This window comes from Lissotriton helveticus, chromosome 1_1, assembly GCF_964261635.1.
Source record: "Lissotriton helveticus chromosome 1_1, aLisHel1.1, whole genome shotgun sequence".
Classification (NCBI taxonomy): Eukaryota; Metazoa; Chordata; class Amphibia; order Caudata; family Salamandridae; genus Lissotriton; species Lissotriton helveticus.
In genome coordinates, this window is record NC_136057.1 from 1,075,009,095 (window position 1) to 1,075,024,132 (window position 15,038).

Consider the following 15,038-nt stretch of genomic DNA (forward strand, 5'->3'; position numbering starts at 1 on the left):
GGAATTAGCAAAGACGATACGAGAACTAGAGGAAGAAATTCTTACTACTAAGCAAGAACTATCAGAAAGATTGGATGAAGATCAATGGAAAAGAATTTTGGAAGATATAAATATACGGTTAGACAAGTACGGCAAAGAACTACAAGAAACAAAATTGAGAAAGTTTAAACGCGATACTATCGATTATAAACCTAATGAAACATACACGTGGGCAGAAGTCTATGCAAAAAGAAGGTTCACAGGCAGAAAACAGCAACCAACTTCTTCAGAAGAGAGTGTCGTATCTGACAGTGATGTGAACATAGCCCGCAAAACGATAGTACCGCAATCATCGCAATTAACAGCTCCATCATTGAGCATCATAGAAAGTACATCAGGAATGCCATCCGCTTCGTCTTCTTCTTCTTTTTTAGCAAAGGAGCAAACATCACACAAACCACCGGATATATACTTAGTACAACAAGAAATAAGACAAGAAGAGGCAAAGGAAAAAGAAAGGGAGATGGAGAAGGAAGGAGAGAGAGAGAAAGAGAGGGAGCAATTGAAAAAAAACGGACTGCGGAGTCAAACGAAAAACTTGTCGTGAACATTTCAAACTACCCACTCTCTGATTTTGAAGAAAAACTTCTCAATAAAGGAATCTCATTTGTCAAGACATACCAATCTAATGAGCTAGAAACGGAAATTTCTTTCTTTAAATTCATGAGAATGCTCAGATTGAAATATTTTTTCACAATAGTAAATCCCGTTGAAAGAACAGAAGAAACAGACAGACTTTTTAAACCCAAGAGTCAGTTTATGGCACCAGTATCGCATAAAATCCTGGATACATTTGAAGTTTTGGTAAAAGCTGATCTAAACAAAATCAACTATAAACGGAAATTGAACAATTTGACCAGAGCAGAACAGAGTACTTTGAAACGACTATCAATGAACAAAGACATAATGATACAAAAAGCGGACAAGGGTGGAGGTCTTGTAATCATGGATTCTACGTTCTACATAAGAAAGGGAGACGAACATGTAAATGACAGTAACACCTATGTTAAATTAGGACAAGATCCAACAGTTATGATTACCCAAAGTTTGGACGAGATTTTGGATAAGGCAGAAGAATTGCAATGGATTGACAACACCACAAAGCGATACCTCAGGCAAATATATCCAAGGAGACCAAAGATCTATTTTCTCCCGAAAATACACAAAAGCATCACTGATCCACCTTTTAGGCCGATAGTATCTGGTTGTTCATCAGTATTTGAAAATCCAGGCATTTTTATTGACACGCACATGCAACCGTTCATCCAAAATTGGTCTACTTACCTACAGGACACATCAGACTTCCTCAGAAGTCTGGCAGAGTTGGACACCACCGGATGCATGGAATGGATATTGTGTACAATAGATGTAACGGCGTTATATACATCAATACCGCATAAACAAGGGATAGAAGCCATGGAGTGGGCTCTCCTGAGAACGGACAAACCTGATGAGTTAAAAATCTTGATAATACAACTGTTGGAATTTTGTTTATTGAATAGCTACTTTTCATGGCAAAACGAGTACTACAATCAATTGACGGGGACAGCCATGGGCTTCCCGGGGGCATGTATATATGCTAATGTGTACATGGCAAAATTTGAACTGGACTATATTCTTGAGGATCCAATGTGGCAACAAGGTTTAGTGTACTTTCGACGCTATATAGATGACATTTTTTTAATTTGGAAGCGTCCCATGAATGAACTCCTCAATAACATCAGCAGTCTAAACCTTGTGGATCCAAGGATTAAATTTACTCACAATGTAAGCAAAACCGCATTGCCATTTTTAGATGTGTTAGTTGAAATCAAAAATAATTCCATCGAGACTCGACTATACAAAAAAGCGACGGATAAAAATACAGCTCTACTATACTCCAGCTTTCATCCGGCTAGTTTGATAAATAATTTGCCAGTATCACAATTCATGCGGATCAAACGGATTTCATCCAACCAAGAGCAATGTGACAAGAACTTGCAAGAACAAAAACAACAATACCTCGAGAGGGGTTACCCAAAAAAATTGTTAGAGGCTCATTTAGATAAAATCAAAACAATACCAAGGACAGAACTACTACAAAAGAGATCCAAGACTACGAGTACCAAAATGGTCTTTGTTTCTAAGTATTCAACCGCATCTAGAGACATAAAAAGATGCATCTCTAAGAGATGGGAAATTTTATTGGCGGAAAAGGATTTTGGCACTTTATTTGATGCACGACCATTATTTGCATATAAAAGAGCACAAAACCTCAAGGAATTACTGAACCAACCAACGTTGTCGCAACGTGATTCTGCTTATAAAGGGACAACGAGGTGTTTTAATTGCAAGAACTGCAATAATGTAATTACTGGCAACATCTTACTGCATCCTAGAACTGGTGAAAAGATTCCGCTTAGGCACTCCACCAATTGTGACTCAGAACACGTTGTATATTCAATAAAATGCCCATGTGGGCTGCTATACATCGGGAAAACCGATAGAAAAATGAAAATCAGGCTCAGTGAGCATAAAAGTCGGATTCGCAACAAAAATTTAACGTCACCTTTAGCACAACATTGGATCGAAAAAAATCATAATATTGCGCAACTTCGATTCCAAATTATCGAGATAATACCCCAGAGATTGGGTATGAACAATGTAAAGATACTTCTGCAGAGAGAAGCTTTCTGGATTCGAAAACTGCAAACGTTGGCCCCGACAGGACTGAATGACAAAATGGAGATGTCATGTTTTATATAAAATTCAACACACAAAACGCTGGATTGGTAAAGCAAATTTCATTTAGCTTAGATATATAAATCTGTTTAAGTACATCACACTTTTCCAGTACATGTCATAATAGTTCCATAATCGGTTCATAGCCAGATCAAGTGAGTGTCTAAACAGGCTTTGTGTTCCAATTTAGATAAATCCATGCTGTTGATTTCTTGATTCAAAATGATGTGTATTTAGATTGTAAATAGGCAGGAAAATACTGCATGCTAGTATTATGTTGTAAACAATTGGTTTTTGAATTGTAATATTCTAGGTCGATCTAAAACAAAATGCATAAGAAGTTTCTATAATTTCTAAGCACTACATAAGCTCATCTAGGAGACTAACGTTTTTTGCGTCTTTTTTGTAAAAAACTTTATTGATTGAAAGCACATACCATATGTGCAAAGCACACGTGCACTTATTCCATTAATTTTTCGTTCGCAATATTTTGTTTATTAAGCGTTCACCGTCAATACATTTATCCATGGACTTGATGTACAAATGCATAATTGTGCACGAATACATTCGTTTTTTGAGTAAATCGTGGAAAGGCTTCCCTTCGAACATATCTTCACAGGCTAAACTCGATAGTCTGTTGGCCATTTCTACTTTTCACTAATGTGAAAATTTAAACAGCGAGGTAGGACGATAGTACCCGATGGAAGTTTCCGTTCACGAGCGAGGACGCAGAAAATATACTGTGATAAGAATTACACGTTTTCACTAACGGTAAGCCTCGAATTGGCGCATGTTGAAAGCATTACCTTTGGGTGCTTGCTTGAAAATTATAAACGGTATTGATTGGGCTTATTGTCTGTTCCGCCCGCAGTTTACGTGCACGAAAATGACAGCGAGGTCGACGCCTGTAATTTAGACCTGCAGGTAAACGCGCTCTAACTCTCCTATTATTTTATTGTGTTAATACACTAACTCATATGTGTATTGATGGTAACCATTTATTTAACTTCAGGTTGTTTTCTTGTGACAACCGGCCCGACACAATCCACAGGTGAGATCTCGATTCCCTTAAAAATCAGACATGCATCATAATACTGTTTGGGCATACGCAATGCAATGGCGTTTTTTTGACTATCGTTTCTTCGATTATTTTTTGTCTCCTGTAAAACGCAGAATCATTGCCTCGAGTGAGCTTGAAGGTAACACTTTATTATTCCGTGTATATATACCTAAACAGTCGACACTGAATAAATTAGCATCGCATTATAAGATCAGATTATATGACATATTTACTTTGATTCTTCCATAGATAACTACTAGAAGTAGTATAAGACATACCACAGGTTACACGTCTTTTCCTATGATTTAGGTAAGAGTGGATTAAATATGGTTTTGAACATTAGCAAGATGTCACATTGTTCACAATTTAATATTCTCCTTGTTTGTATTCCTTTTTTTCACAGACCCCTGACGAAGGGGCAATTACGCCCCGAAATGCATTGGGTTTTTATTATATTTTGTGTTTGTAAACCTGTGTTTGGAGAAATTTGAGACATGTATGATTTCATACTACTGTGAGAATTATAACACTGTTAAACAATGATACAGTTGATGACTACTTAAAATTTTTTTTTGATATAAAGACATGTTGAAATAAACTAAATGGTTTAAAGGATTATTGCTCTATGTAGTGCGTACCAGAGTCCCAGTGGTTCACAACACTGGGCCACATACACATTTCAATAGTGGGCAGGCACTAATCTGGTACTGCACACCTACCGTTCAAACGTACAAAATAACATATAAACACGAGTGCAGAACCCTTCATTCATTCATATTTCATTGATACTGCCACCAAGGGTACTAGCACCACAACTGAAAATGTCATTCGATTCGATAGCTTCAATTACAGACAACCGTGCGAATACCAAAGCTTATACAGCCGATGAGGCAAGTCACATCTACAAGTTAATTAAAGAATCAAAGACTTTCGACACACAAGGAGGATCAGTTGAACAAAAGTTAAAACAGTTGGAATATCTAACTAGACGAGAATTGAACCAACGCCTGCATGCGACAACCTTGATCCAATATCATAAGGTCAAAAGAATTCCCAGAGGGCTCCGACTGGCCATCAGGCCTATGTTATATAGACTCAACAGTAATCCAAAATTCATGGAAAAATGGTTTGACATCCTGAACAAATGTTCTTTGGATTTGATTCTACTATTGGTCGAGGAATTAGCAAAGACGATACGAGAACTAGAGGAAGAAATTCTTACTACTAAGCAAGAACTATCAGAAAGATTGGATGAAGATCAATGGAAAAGAATTTTGGAAGATATAAATATACGGTTAGACAAGTACGGCAAAGAACTACAAGAAACAAAATTGAGAAAGTTTAAACGCGATACTATCGATTATAAACTTAATGAAACATACACGTGGGCAGAAGTCTATGCAAAAAGAAGGTTCACAGGCAGAAAACAGCAACCAACTTCTTCAGAAGAGAGTGTCGTATCTGACAGTGATGTGAACATAGCCCGCAAAACGATAGTACCGCAATCATCGCAATTAACAGCTCCATCATTGAGCATCATAGAAAGTACATCAGGAATGCCATCCGCTTCGTCTTCTTCTTCTTTTTTAGCAAAGGAGCAAACATCACACAAACCACCGGATATATACTTAGTACAAGAAGAAATAAGACAAGAAGAGGCAAAGGAAAAAGAAAGGGAGATGGAGAAGGAAGGAGAGAGAGAGAAAGAGAGGGAGCAATTGAAAAAAACCGGACTGCGGAGTCAAACGAAAAACTTGTCGTGAACATTTCAAACTACCCACTCTCTGATTTTGAAGAAAAACTTCTCAATAAAGGAATCTCATTTGTCAAGACATACCAATCTAATGAGCTAGAAACGGAAATTTCTTTCTTTAAATTCATGAGAATGCTCAGATTGAAATATTTTTTCACAATAGTAAATCCCGTTGAAAGAACAGAAGAAACAGACAGACTTTTTAAACCCAAGAGTCAGTTTATGGCACCAGTATCGCATAAAATCCTGGATACATTTGAAGTTTTGGTAAAAGCTGATCTAAACAAAATCAACTATAAACGGAAATTGAACAATTTGACCAGAGCAGAACAGAGTACTTTGAAACGACTATCAATGAACAAAGACATAATGATACAAAAAGCGGACAAGGGTGGAGGTCTTGTAATCATGGATTCTACGTTCTACATAAGAAAGGGAGACGAACATGTAAATGACAGTAACACCTATGTTAAATTAGGACAAGATCCAACAGTTATGATTACCCAAAGTTTGGACGAGATTTTGGATAAGGCAGAAGAATTGCAATGGATTGACAACACCACAAAGCGATACCTCAGGCAAATATATCCAAGGAGACCAAAGATCTATTTTCTCCCGAAAATACACAAAAGCATCACTGATCCACCTTTTAGGCCGATAGTATCTGGTTGTTCATCAGTATTTGAAAATCCAGGCATTTTTATTGACACGCACATGCAACCGTTCATCCAAAATTGGTCTACTTACCTACAGGACACATCAGACTTCCTCAGAAGTCTGGCAGAGTTGGACACCACCGGATGCATGGAATGGATATTGTGTACAATAGATGTAACGGCGTTATATACATCAATACCGCATAAACAAGGGATAGAAGCCATGGAGTGGGCTCTCCTGAGAACGGACAAACCTGATGAGTTAAAAATCTTGATAATACAACTGTTGGAATTTTGTTTATTGAATAGCTACTTTTCATGGCAAAACGAGTACTACAATCAATTGACGGGGACAGCCATGGGCTTCCCGGGGGCATGTATATATGCTAATGTGTACATGGCAAAATTTGAACTGGACTATATTCTTGAGGATCCAATGTGGCAACAAGGTTTAGTGTACTTTCGACGCTATATAGATGACATTTTTTTAATTTGGAAGCGTCCCATGAATGAACTCCTCAATAACATCAGCAGTCTAAACCTTGTGGATCCAAGGATTAAATTTACTCACAATGTAAGCAAAACCGCATTGCCATTTTTGGATGTGTTAGTTGAAATCAAAAATAATTCCATCGAGACTCGACTATACAAAAAAGCGACGGATAAAAATACAGCTCTACTATACTCCAGCTTTCATCCGGCTAGTTTGATAAATAATTTGCCAGTATCACAATTCATGCGGATCAAACGGATTTCATCCAACCAAGAGCAATGTGACAAGAACTTGCAAGAACAAAAACAACAATACCTCGAGAGGGGTTACCCAAAAAAATTGTTAGAGGCTCATTTAGATAAAATCAAAACAATACCAAGGACAGAACTACTACAAAAGAGATCCAAGACTACGAGTACCAAAATGGTCTTTGTTTCTAAGTATTCAACCGCATCTAGAGACATAAAAAGATGCATCTCTAAGAGATGGGAAATTTTATTGGCGGAAAAGGATTTTGGCACTTTATTTGATGCACAACCATTATTTGCATATAAAAGAGCACAAAACCTCAAGGAATTACTGAACCAACCAACGTTGTCGCAACGTGATTCTGCTTATAAAGGGACAACGAGGTGTTTTAATTGCAAGAACTGCAATAATGTAATTACTGGCAACATCTTACTGCATCCTAGAACTGGTGAAAAGATTCCGCTTAGGCACTCCACCAATTGTGACTCAGAACACGTTGTATATTCAATAAAATGCCCATGTGGGCTGCTATACATCGGGAAAACCGATAGAAAAATGAAAATCAGGCTCAGTGAGCATAAAAGTCGGATTCGCAACAAAAATTTAACGTCACCTTTAGCACAACATTGGATCGAAAAAAATCATAATATTGCGCAACTTCGATTCCAAATTATCGAGATAATACCCCAGAGATTGGGTATGAACAATGTAAAGATACTTCTGCAGAGAGAAGCTTTCTGGATTCGAAAACTGCAAACGTTGGCCCCGACAGGACTGAATGACAAAATGGAGATGTCATGTTTTATATAAAATTCAACACACAAAACGCTGGATTGGTAAAGCAAATTTCATTTAGCTTAGATATATAAATCTGTTTAAGTACATCACACTTTTCCAGTACATGTCATAATAGTTCCATAATCGGTTCATAGCCAGATCAAGTGAGTGTCTAAACAGGCTTTGTGTTCCAATTTAGATAAATCCATGCTGTTGATTTCTTGATTCAAAATGATGTGTATTTAGATTGTAAATAGGCAGGAAAATACTGCATGCTAGTATTATGTTGTAAACAATTGGTTTTTGAATTGTAATATTCTAGGTCGATCTAAAACAAAATGCATAAGAAGTTTCTATAATTTCTAAGCACTACATAAGCTCATCTAGGAGACTAACGTTTTTTGCGTCTTTTTTGTAAAAAACTTTATTGATTGAAAGCACATACCATATGTGCAAAGCACACGTGCACTTATTCCATTAATTTTTCGTTCGCAATATTTTGTTTATTAAGCGTTCACCGTCAATACATTTATCCATGGACTTGATGTACAAATGCATAATTGTGCACGAATACATTCGTTTTTTGAGTAAATCGTGGAAAGGCTTCCCTTCGAACATATCTTCACAGGCTAAACTCGATAGTCTGTTGGCCATTTCTACTTTTCACTAATGTGAAAATTTAAACAGCGAGGTAGGACGATAGTACCCGATGGAAGTTTCCGTTCACGAGCGAGGACGCAGAAAATATACTGTGATAAGAATTACACGTTTTCACTAACGGTAAGCCTCGAATTGGCGCATGTTGAAAGCATTACCTTTGGGTGCTTGCTTGAAAATTATAAACGGTATTGATTGGGCTTATTGTCTGTTCCGCCCGCAGTTTACGTGCACGAAAATGACAGCGAGGTCGACGCCTGTAATTTAGACCTGCAGGTAAACGCGCTCTAACTCTCCTATTATTTTATTGTGTTAATACACTAACTCATATGTGTATTGATGGTAACCATTTATTTAACTTCAGGTTGTTTTCTTGTGACAACCGGCCCGACACAATCCACAGGTGAGATCTCGATTCCCTTAAAAATCAGACATGCATCATAATACTGTTTGGGCATACGCAATGCAATGGCGTTTTTTTGACTATCGTTTCTTCGATTATTTTTTGTCTCCTGTAAAACGCAGAATCATTGCCTCGAGTGAGCTTGAAGGTAACACTTTATTATTCCGTGTATATATACCTAAACAGTCGACACTGAATAAATTAGCATCGCATTATAAGATCAGATTATATGACATATTTACTTTGATTCTTCCATAGATAACTACTAGAAGTAGTATAAGACATACCACAGGTTACACGTCTTTTCCTATGATTTAGGTAAGAGTGGATTAAATATGGTTTTGAACATTAGCAAGATGTCACATTGTTCACAATTTAATATTCTCCTTGTTTGTATTCCTTTTTTTCACAGACCCCTGACGAAGGGGCAATTACGCCCCGAAATGCATTGGGTTTTTATTATATTTTGTGTTTGTAAACCTGTGTTTGGAGAAATTTGAGACATGTATGATTTCATACTACTGTGAGAATTATAACACTGTTAAACAATGATACAGTTGATGACTACTTAAAAATTTTTTTTGATATAAAGACATGTTGAAATAAACTAAATGGTTTAAAGGATTATTGCTCTATGTAGTGCGTACCAGAGTCCCAGTGGTTCACAACACTGGGCCACATACACATTTCAATAGTGGGCAGGCACTAATCTGGTACTGCACACCTACCGTTCAAACGTACAAAATAACATATAAACACGAGTGCAGAACCCTTCGTTCATTCATATTTCATTGATACTGCCACCAAGGGTACTAGCACCACAACTGAAAATGTCATTCGATTCGATAGCTTCAATTACGGACAACCGTGCGAATACCAAAGCTTATACAGCCGATGAGGCAAGTCACATCTACAAGTTAATTAAAGAATCAAAGACTTTCGACACACAAGGAGGATCAGTTGAACAAAAGTTAAAACAGTTGGAATATCTAACTAGACGAGAATTGAACCAACGCCTGCATGCGACAACCTTGATCCAATATCATAAGGTCAAAAGAATTCCCAGAGGGCTCCGACTGGCCATCAGGCCTATGTTATATAGACTCAACAGTAATCCAAAATTCATGGAAAAATGGTTTGACATCCTGAACAAATGTTCTTTGGATTTGATTCTACTATTGGTCGAGGAATTAGCAAAGACGATACGAGAACTAGAGGAAGAAATTCTTACTACTAAGCAAGAACTATCAGAAAGATTGGATGAAGATCAATGGAAAAGAATTTTGGAAGATATAAATATACGGTTAGACAAGTACGGCAAATAACTACAAGAAACAAAATTGAGAAAGTTTAAACGCGATACTATCGATTATAAACTTAATGAAACATACACGTGGGCAGAAGTCTATGCAAAAAGAAGGTTCACAGGCAGAAAACAGCAACCAACTTCTTCAGAAGAGAGTGTCGTATCTGACAGTGATGTGAACATAGCCCGCAAAACGATAGTACCGCAATCATCGCAATTAACAGCTCCATCATTGAGCATCATAGAAAGTACATCAGGAATGCCATCCGCTTCGTCTTCTTCTTCTTTTTTAGCAAAGGAGCAAACATCACACAAACCACCGGATATATACTTAGTACAACAAGAAATAAGACAAGAAGAGGCAAAGGAAAAAGAAAGGGAGATGGAGAAGGAAGGAGAGAGAGAGAAAGAGAGGGAGCAATTGAAAAAAACCGGACTGCGGAGTCAAACGAAAAACTTGTCGTGAACATTTCAAACTACCCACTCTCTGATTTTGAAGAAAAACTTCTCAATAAAGGAATCTCATTTGTCAAGACATACCAATCTAATGAGCTAGAAACGGAAATTTCTTTCTTTAAATTCATGAGAATGCTCAGATTGAAATATTTTTTCACAATAGTAAATCCCGTTGAAAGAACAGAAGAAACAGACAGACTTTTTAAACCCAAGAGTCAGTTTATGGCACCAGTATCGCATAAAATCCTGGATACATTTGAAGTTTTGGTAAAAGCTGATCTAAACAAAATCAACTATAAACGGAAATTGAACAATTTGACCAGAGCAGAACAGAGTACTTTGAAACGACTATCAATGAACAAAGACATAATGATACAAAAAGCGGACAAGGGTGGAGGTCTTGTAATCATGGATTCTACGTTCTACATAAGAAAGGGAGACGAACATGTAAATGACAGTAACACCTATGTTAAATTAGGACAAGATCCAACAGTTATGATTACCCAAAGTTTGGACGAGATTTTGGATAAGGCAGAAGAATTGCAATGGATTGACAACACCACAAAGCGATACCTCAGGCAAATATATCCAAGGAGACCAAAGATCTATTTTCTCCCGAAAATACACAAAAGCATCACTGATCCACCTTTTAGGCCGATAGTATCTGGTTGTTCATCAGTATTTGAAAATCCAGGCATTTTTATTGACACGCACATGCAACCGTTCATCCAAAATTGGTCTACTTACCTACAGGACACATCAGACTTCCTCAGAAGTCTGGCAGAGTTGGACACCACCGGATGCATGGAATGGATATTGTGTACAATAGATGTAACGGCGTTATATACATCAATACCGCATAAACAAGGGATAGAAGCCATGGAGTGGGCTCTCCTGAGAACGGACAAACCTGATGAGTTAAAAATCTTGATAATACAACTGTTGGAATTTTGTTTATTGAATAGCTACTTTTCATGGCAAAACGAGTACTACAATCAATTGACGGGGACAGCCATGGGCTTCCCGGGGGCATGTATATATGCTAATGTGTACATGGCAAAATTTGAACTGGACTATATTCTTGAGGATCCAATGTGGCAACAAGGTTTAGTGTACTTTCGACGCTATATAGATGACATTTTTTTAATTTGGAAGCGTCCCATGAATGAACTCCTCAATAACATCAGCAGTCTAAACCTTGTGGATCCAAGGATTAAATTTACTCACAATGTAAGCAAAACCGCATTGCCATTTTTGGATGTGTTAGTTGAAATCAAAAATAATTCCATCGAGACTCGACTATACAAAAAAGCGACGGATAAAAATACAGCTCTACTATACTCCAGCTTTCATCCGGCTAGTTTGATAAATAATTTGCCAGTATCACAATTCATGCGGATCAAACGGATTTCATCCAACCAAGAGCAATGTGACAAGAACTTGCAAGAACAAAAACAACAATACCTCGAGAGGGGTTACCCAAAAAAATTGTTAGAGGCTCATTTAGATAAAATCAAAACAATACCAAGGACAGAACTACTACAAAAGAGATCCAAGACTACGAGTACCAAAATGGTCTTTGTTTCTAAGTATTCAACCGCATCTAGAGACATAAAAAGATGCATCTCTAAGAGATGGGAAATTTTATTGGCGGAAAAGGATTTTGGCACTTTATTTGATGCACGACCATTATTTGCATATAAAAGAGCACAAAACCTCAAGGAATTACTGAACCAACCAACGTTGTCGCAACGTGATTCTGCTTATAAAGGGACAACGAGGTGTTTTAATTGCAAGAACTGCAATAATGTAATTACTGGCAACATCTTACTGCATCCTAGAACTGGTGAAAAGATTCCGCTTAGGCACTCCACCAATTGTGACTCAGAACACGTTGTATATTCAATAAAATGCCCATGTGGGCTGCTATACATCGGGAAAACCGATAGAAAAATGAAAATCAGGCTCAGTGAGCATAAAAGTCGGATTCGCAACAAAGATTTAACGTCACCTTTAGCACAACATTGGATCGAAAAAAATCATAATATTGCGCAACTTCGATTCCAAATTATCGAGATAATACCCCAGAGATTGGGTATGAACAATGTAAAGATACTTCTGCAGAGAGAAGCTTTCTGGATTCGAAAACTGCAAACGTTGGCCCCGACAGGACTGAATGACAAAATGGAGATGTCATGTTTTATATAAAATTCAACACACAAAACGCTGGATTGGTAAAGCAAATTTCATTTAGCTTAGATATATAAATCTGTTTAAGTACATCACACTTTTCCAGTACATGTCATAATAGTTCCATAATCGGTTCATAGCCAGATCAAGTGAGTGTCTAAACAGGCTTTGTGTTCCAATTTAGATAAATCCATGCTGTTGATTTCTTGATTCAAAATGATGTGTATTTAGATTGTAAATAGGCAGGAAAATACTGCATGCTAGTATTATGTTGTAAACAATTGGTTTTTGAATTGTAATATTCTAGGTCGATCTAAAACAAAATGCATAAGAAGTTTCTATAATTTCTAAGCACTACATAAGCTCATCTAGGAGACTAACGTTTTTTGCGTCTTTTTTGTAAAAAACTTTATTGATTGAAAGCACATACCATATGTGCAAAGCACACGTGCACTTATTCCATTAATTTTTCGTTCGCAATATTTTGTTTATTAAGCGTTCACCGTCAATACATTTATCCATGGACTTGATGTACAAATGCATAATTGTGCACGAATACATTCGTTTTTTGAGTAAATCGTGGAAAGGCTTCCCTTCGAACATATCTTCACAGGCTAAACTCGATAGTCTGTTGGCCATTTCTACTTTTCACTAATGTGAAAATTTAAACAGCGAGGTAGGACGATAGTACCCGATGGAAGTTTCCGTTCACGAGCGAGGACGCAGAAAATATACTGTGATAAGAATTACACGTTTTCACTAACGGTAAGCCTCGAATTGGCGCATGTTGAAAGCATTACCTTTGGGTGCTTGCTTGAAAATTATAAACGGTATTGATTGGGCTTATTGTCTGTTCCGCCCGCAGTTTACGTGCACGAAAATGACAGCGAGGTCGACGCCTGTAATTTAGACCTGCAGGTAAACGCGCTCTAACTCTCCTATTATTTTATTGTGTTAATACACTAACTCATATGTGTATTGATGGTAACCATTTATTTAACTTCAGGTTGTTTTCTTGTGACAACCGGCCCGACACAATCCACAGGTGAGATCTCGATTCCCTTAAAAATCAGACATGCATCATAATACTGTTTGGGCATACGCAACGCAATGGCGTTTTTTTGACTATCGTTTCTTCGATTATTTTTTGTCTCCTGTAAAACGCAGAATCATTGCCTCGAGTGAGCTTGAAGGTAACACTTTATTATTCCGTGTATATATACCTAAACAGTCGACACTGAATAAATTAGCATTGCATTATAAGATCAGATTATATGACATATTTACTTTGATTCTTCCATAGATAACTACTAGAAGTAGTATAAGACATACCACAGGTTACACGTCTTTTCCTATGATTTAGGTAAGAGTGGATTAAATATGGTTTTGAACATTAGCAAGATGTCACATTGTTCACAATTTAATATTCTCCTTGTTTGTATTCCTTTTTTTCACAGACCCCTGACGAAGGGGCAATTACGCCCCGAAATGCATTGGGTTTTTATTATATTTTGTGTTTGTAAACCTGTGTTTGGAGAAATTTGAGACATGTATGATTTCATACTACTGTGAGAATTATAACACTGTTAAACAATGATACAGTTGATGACTACTTAAAAATTTTTTTTGATATAAAGACATGTTGAAATAAACTAAATGGTTTAAAGGATTATTGCTCTATGTAGTGCGTACCAGAGTCCCAGTGGTTCACAACACTGGGCCACATACACATTTCAATAGTGGGCAGGCACTAATCTGGTACTGCACACCTACCGTTCAAACGTACAAAATAACATATAAACACGAGTGCAGAACCCTTCATTCATTCATACTGATAACGTCCTTGCCTATTTATGGCCAGCCCCAGGAGTTTAACTCTTATAAAGGTACTTGACATCATTGGAAAATCTTGGTCCTCTTGGTTAGCTGGCCGAAATCATGTCTGTGCAAGGTTAATTGTGGTGATTGGGCATTATCGTGGGACCTTGATCTTAGAGCAACACAGGACAGATTCAATTGCCTTGAAGTTTTCATTGCCCCTAACTAATCTCTTTGCTGCATGCATACTATTGTCCACAGCTAGACTTCAAAAAATGAGATCTTAGCTGACAGTCACTTCTCCCACAACAGTTCTCAGCAGGGTTGCCCTTTTGACATTGTGTTGCTTACCAAGCTCATATAAACCTGCCTAAACTACCTTTATAAACTCTCTCTAAGATTTTGCAAAAACTCACAGTATGTTCCACTTTTTCCTGTGGGCAACACAGTCAGTGAATGG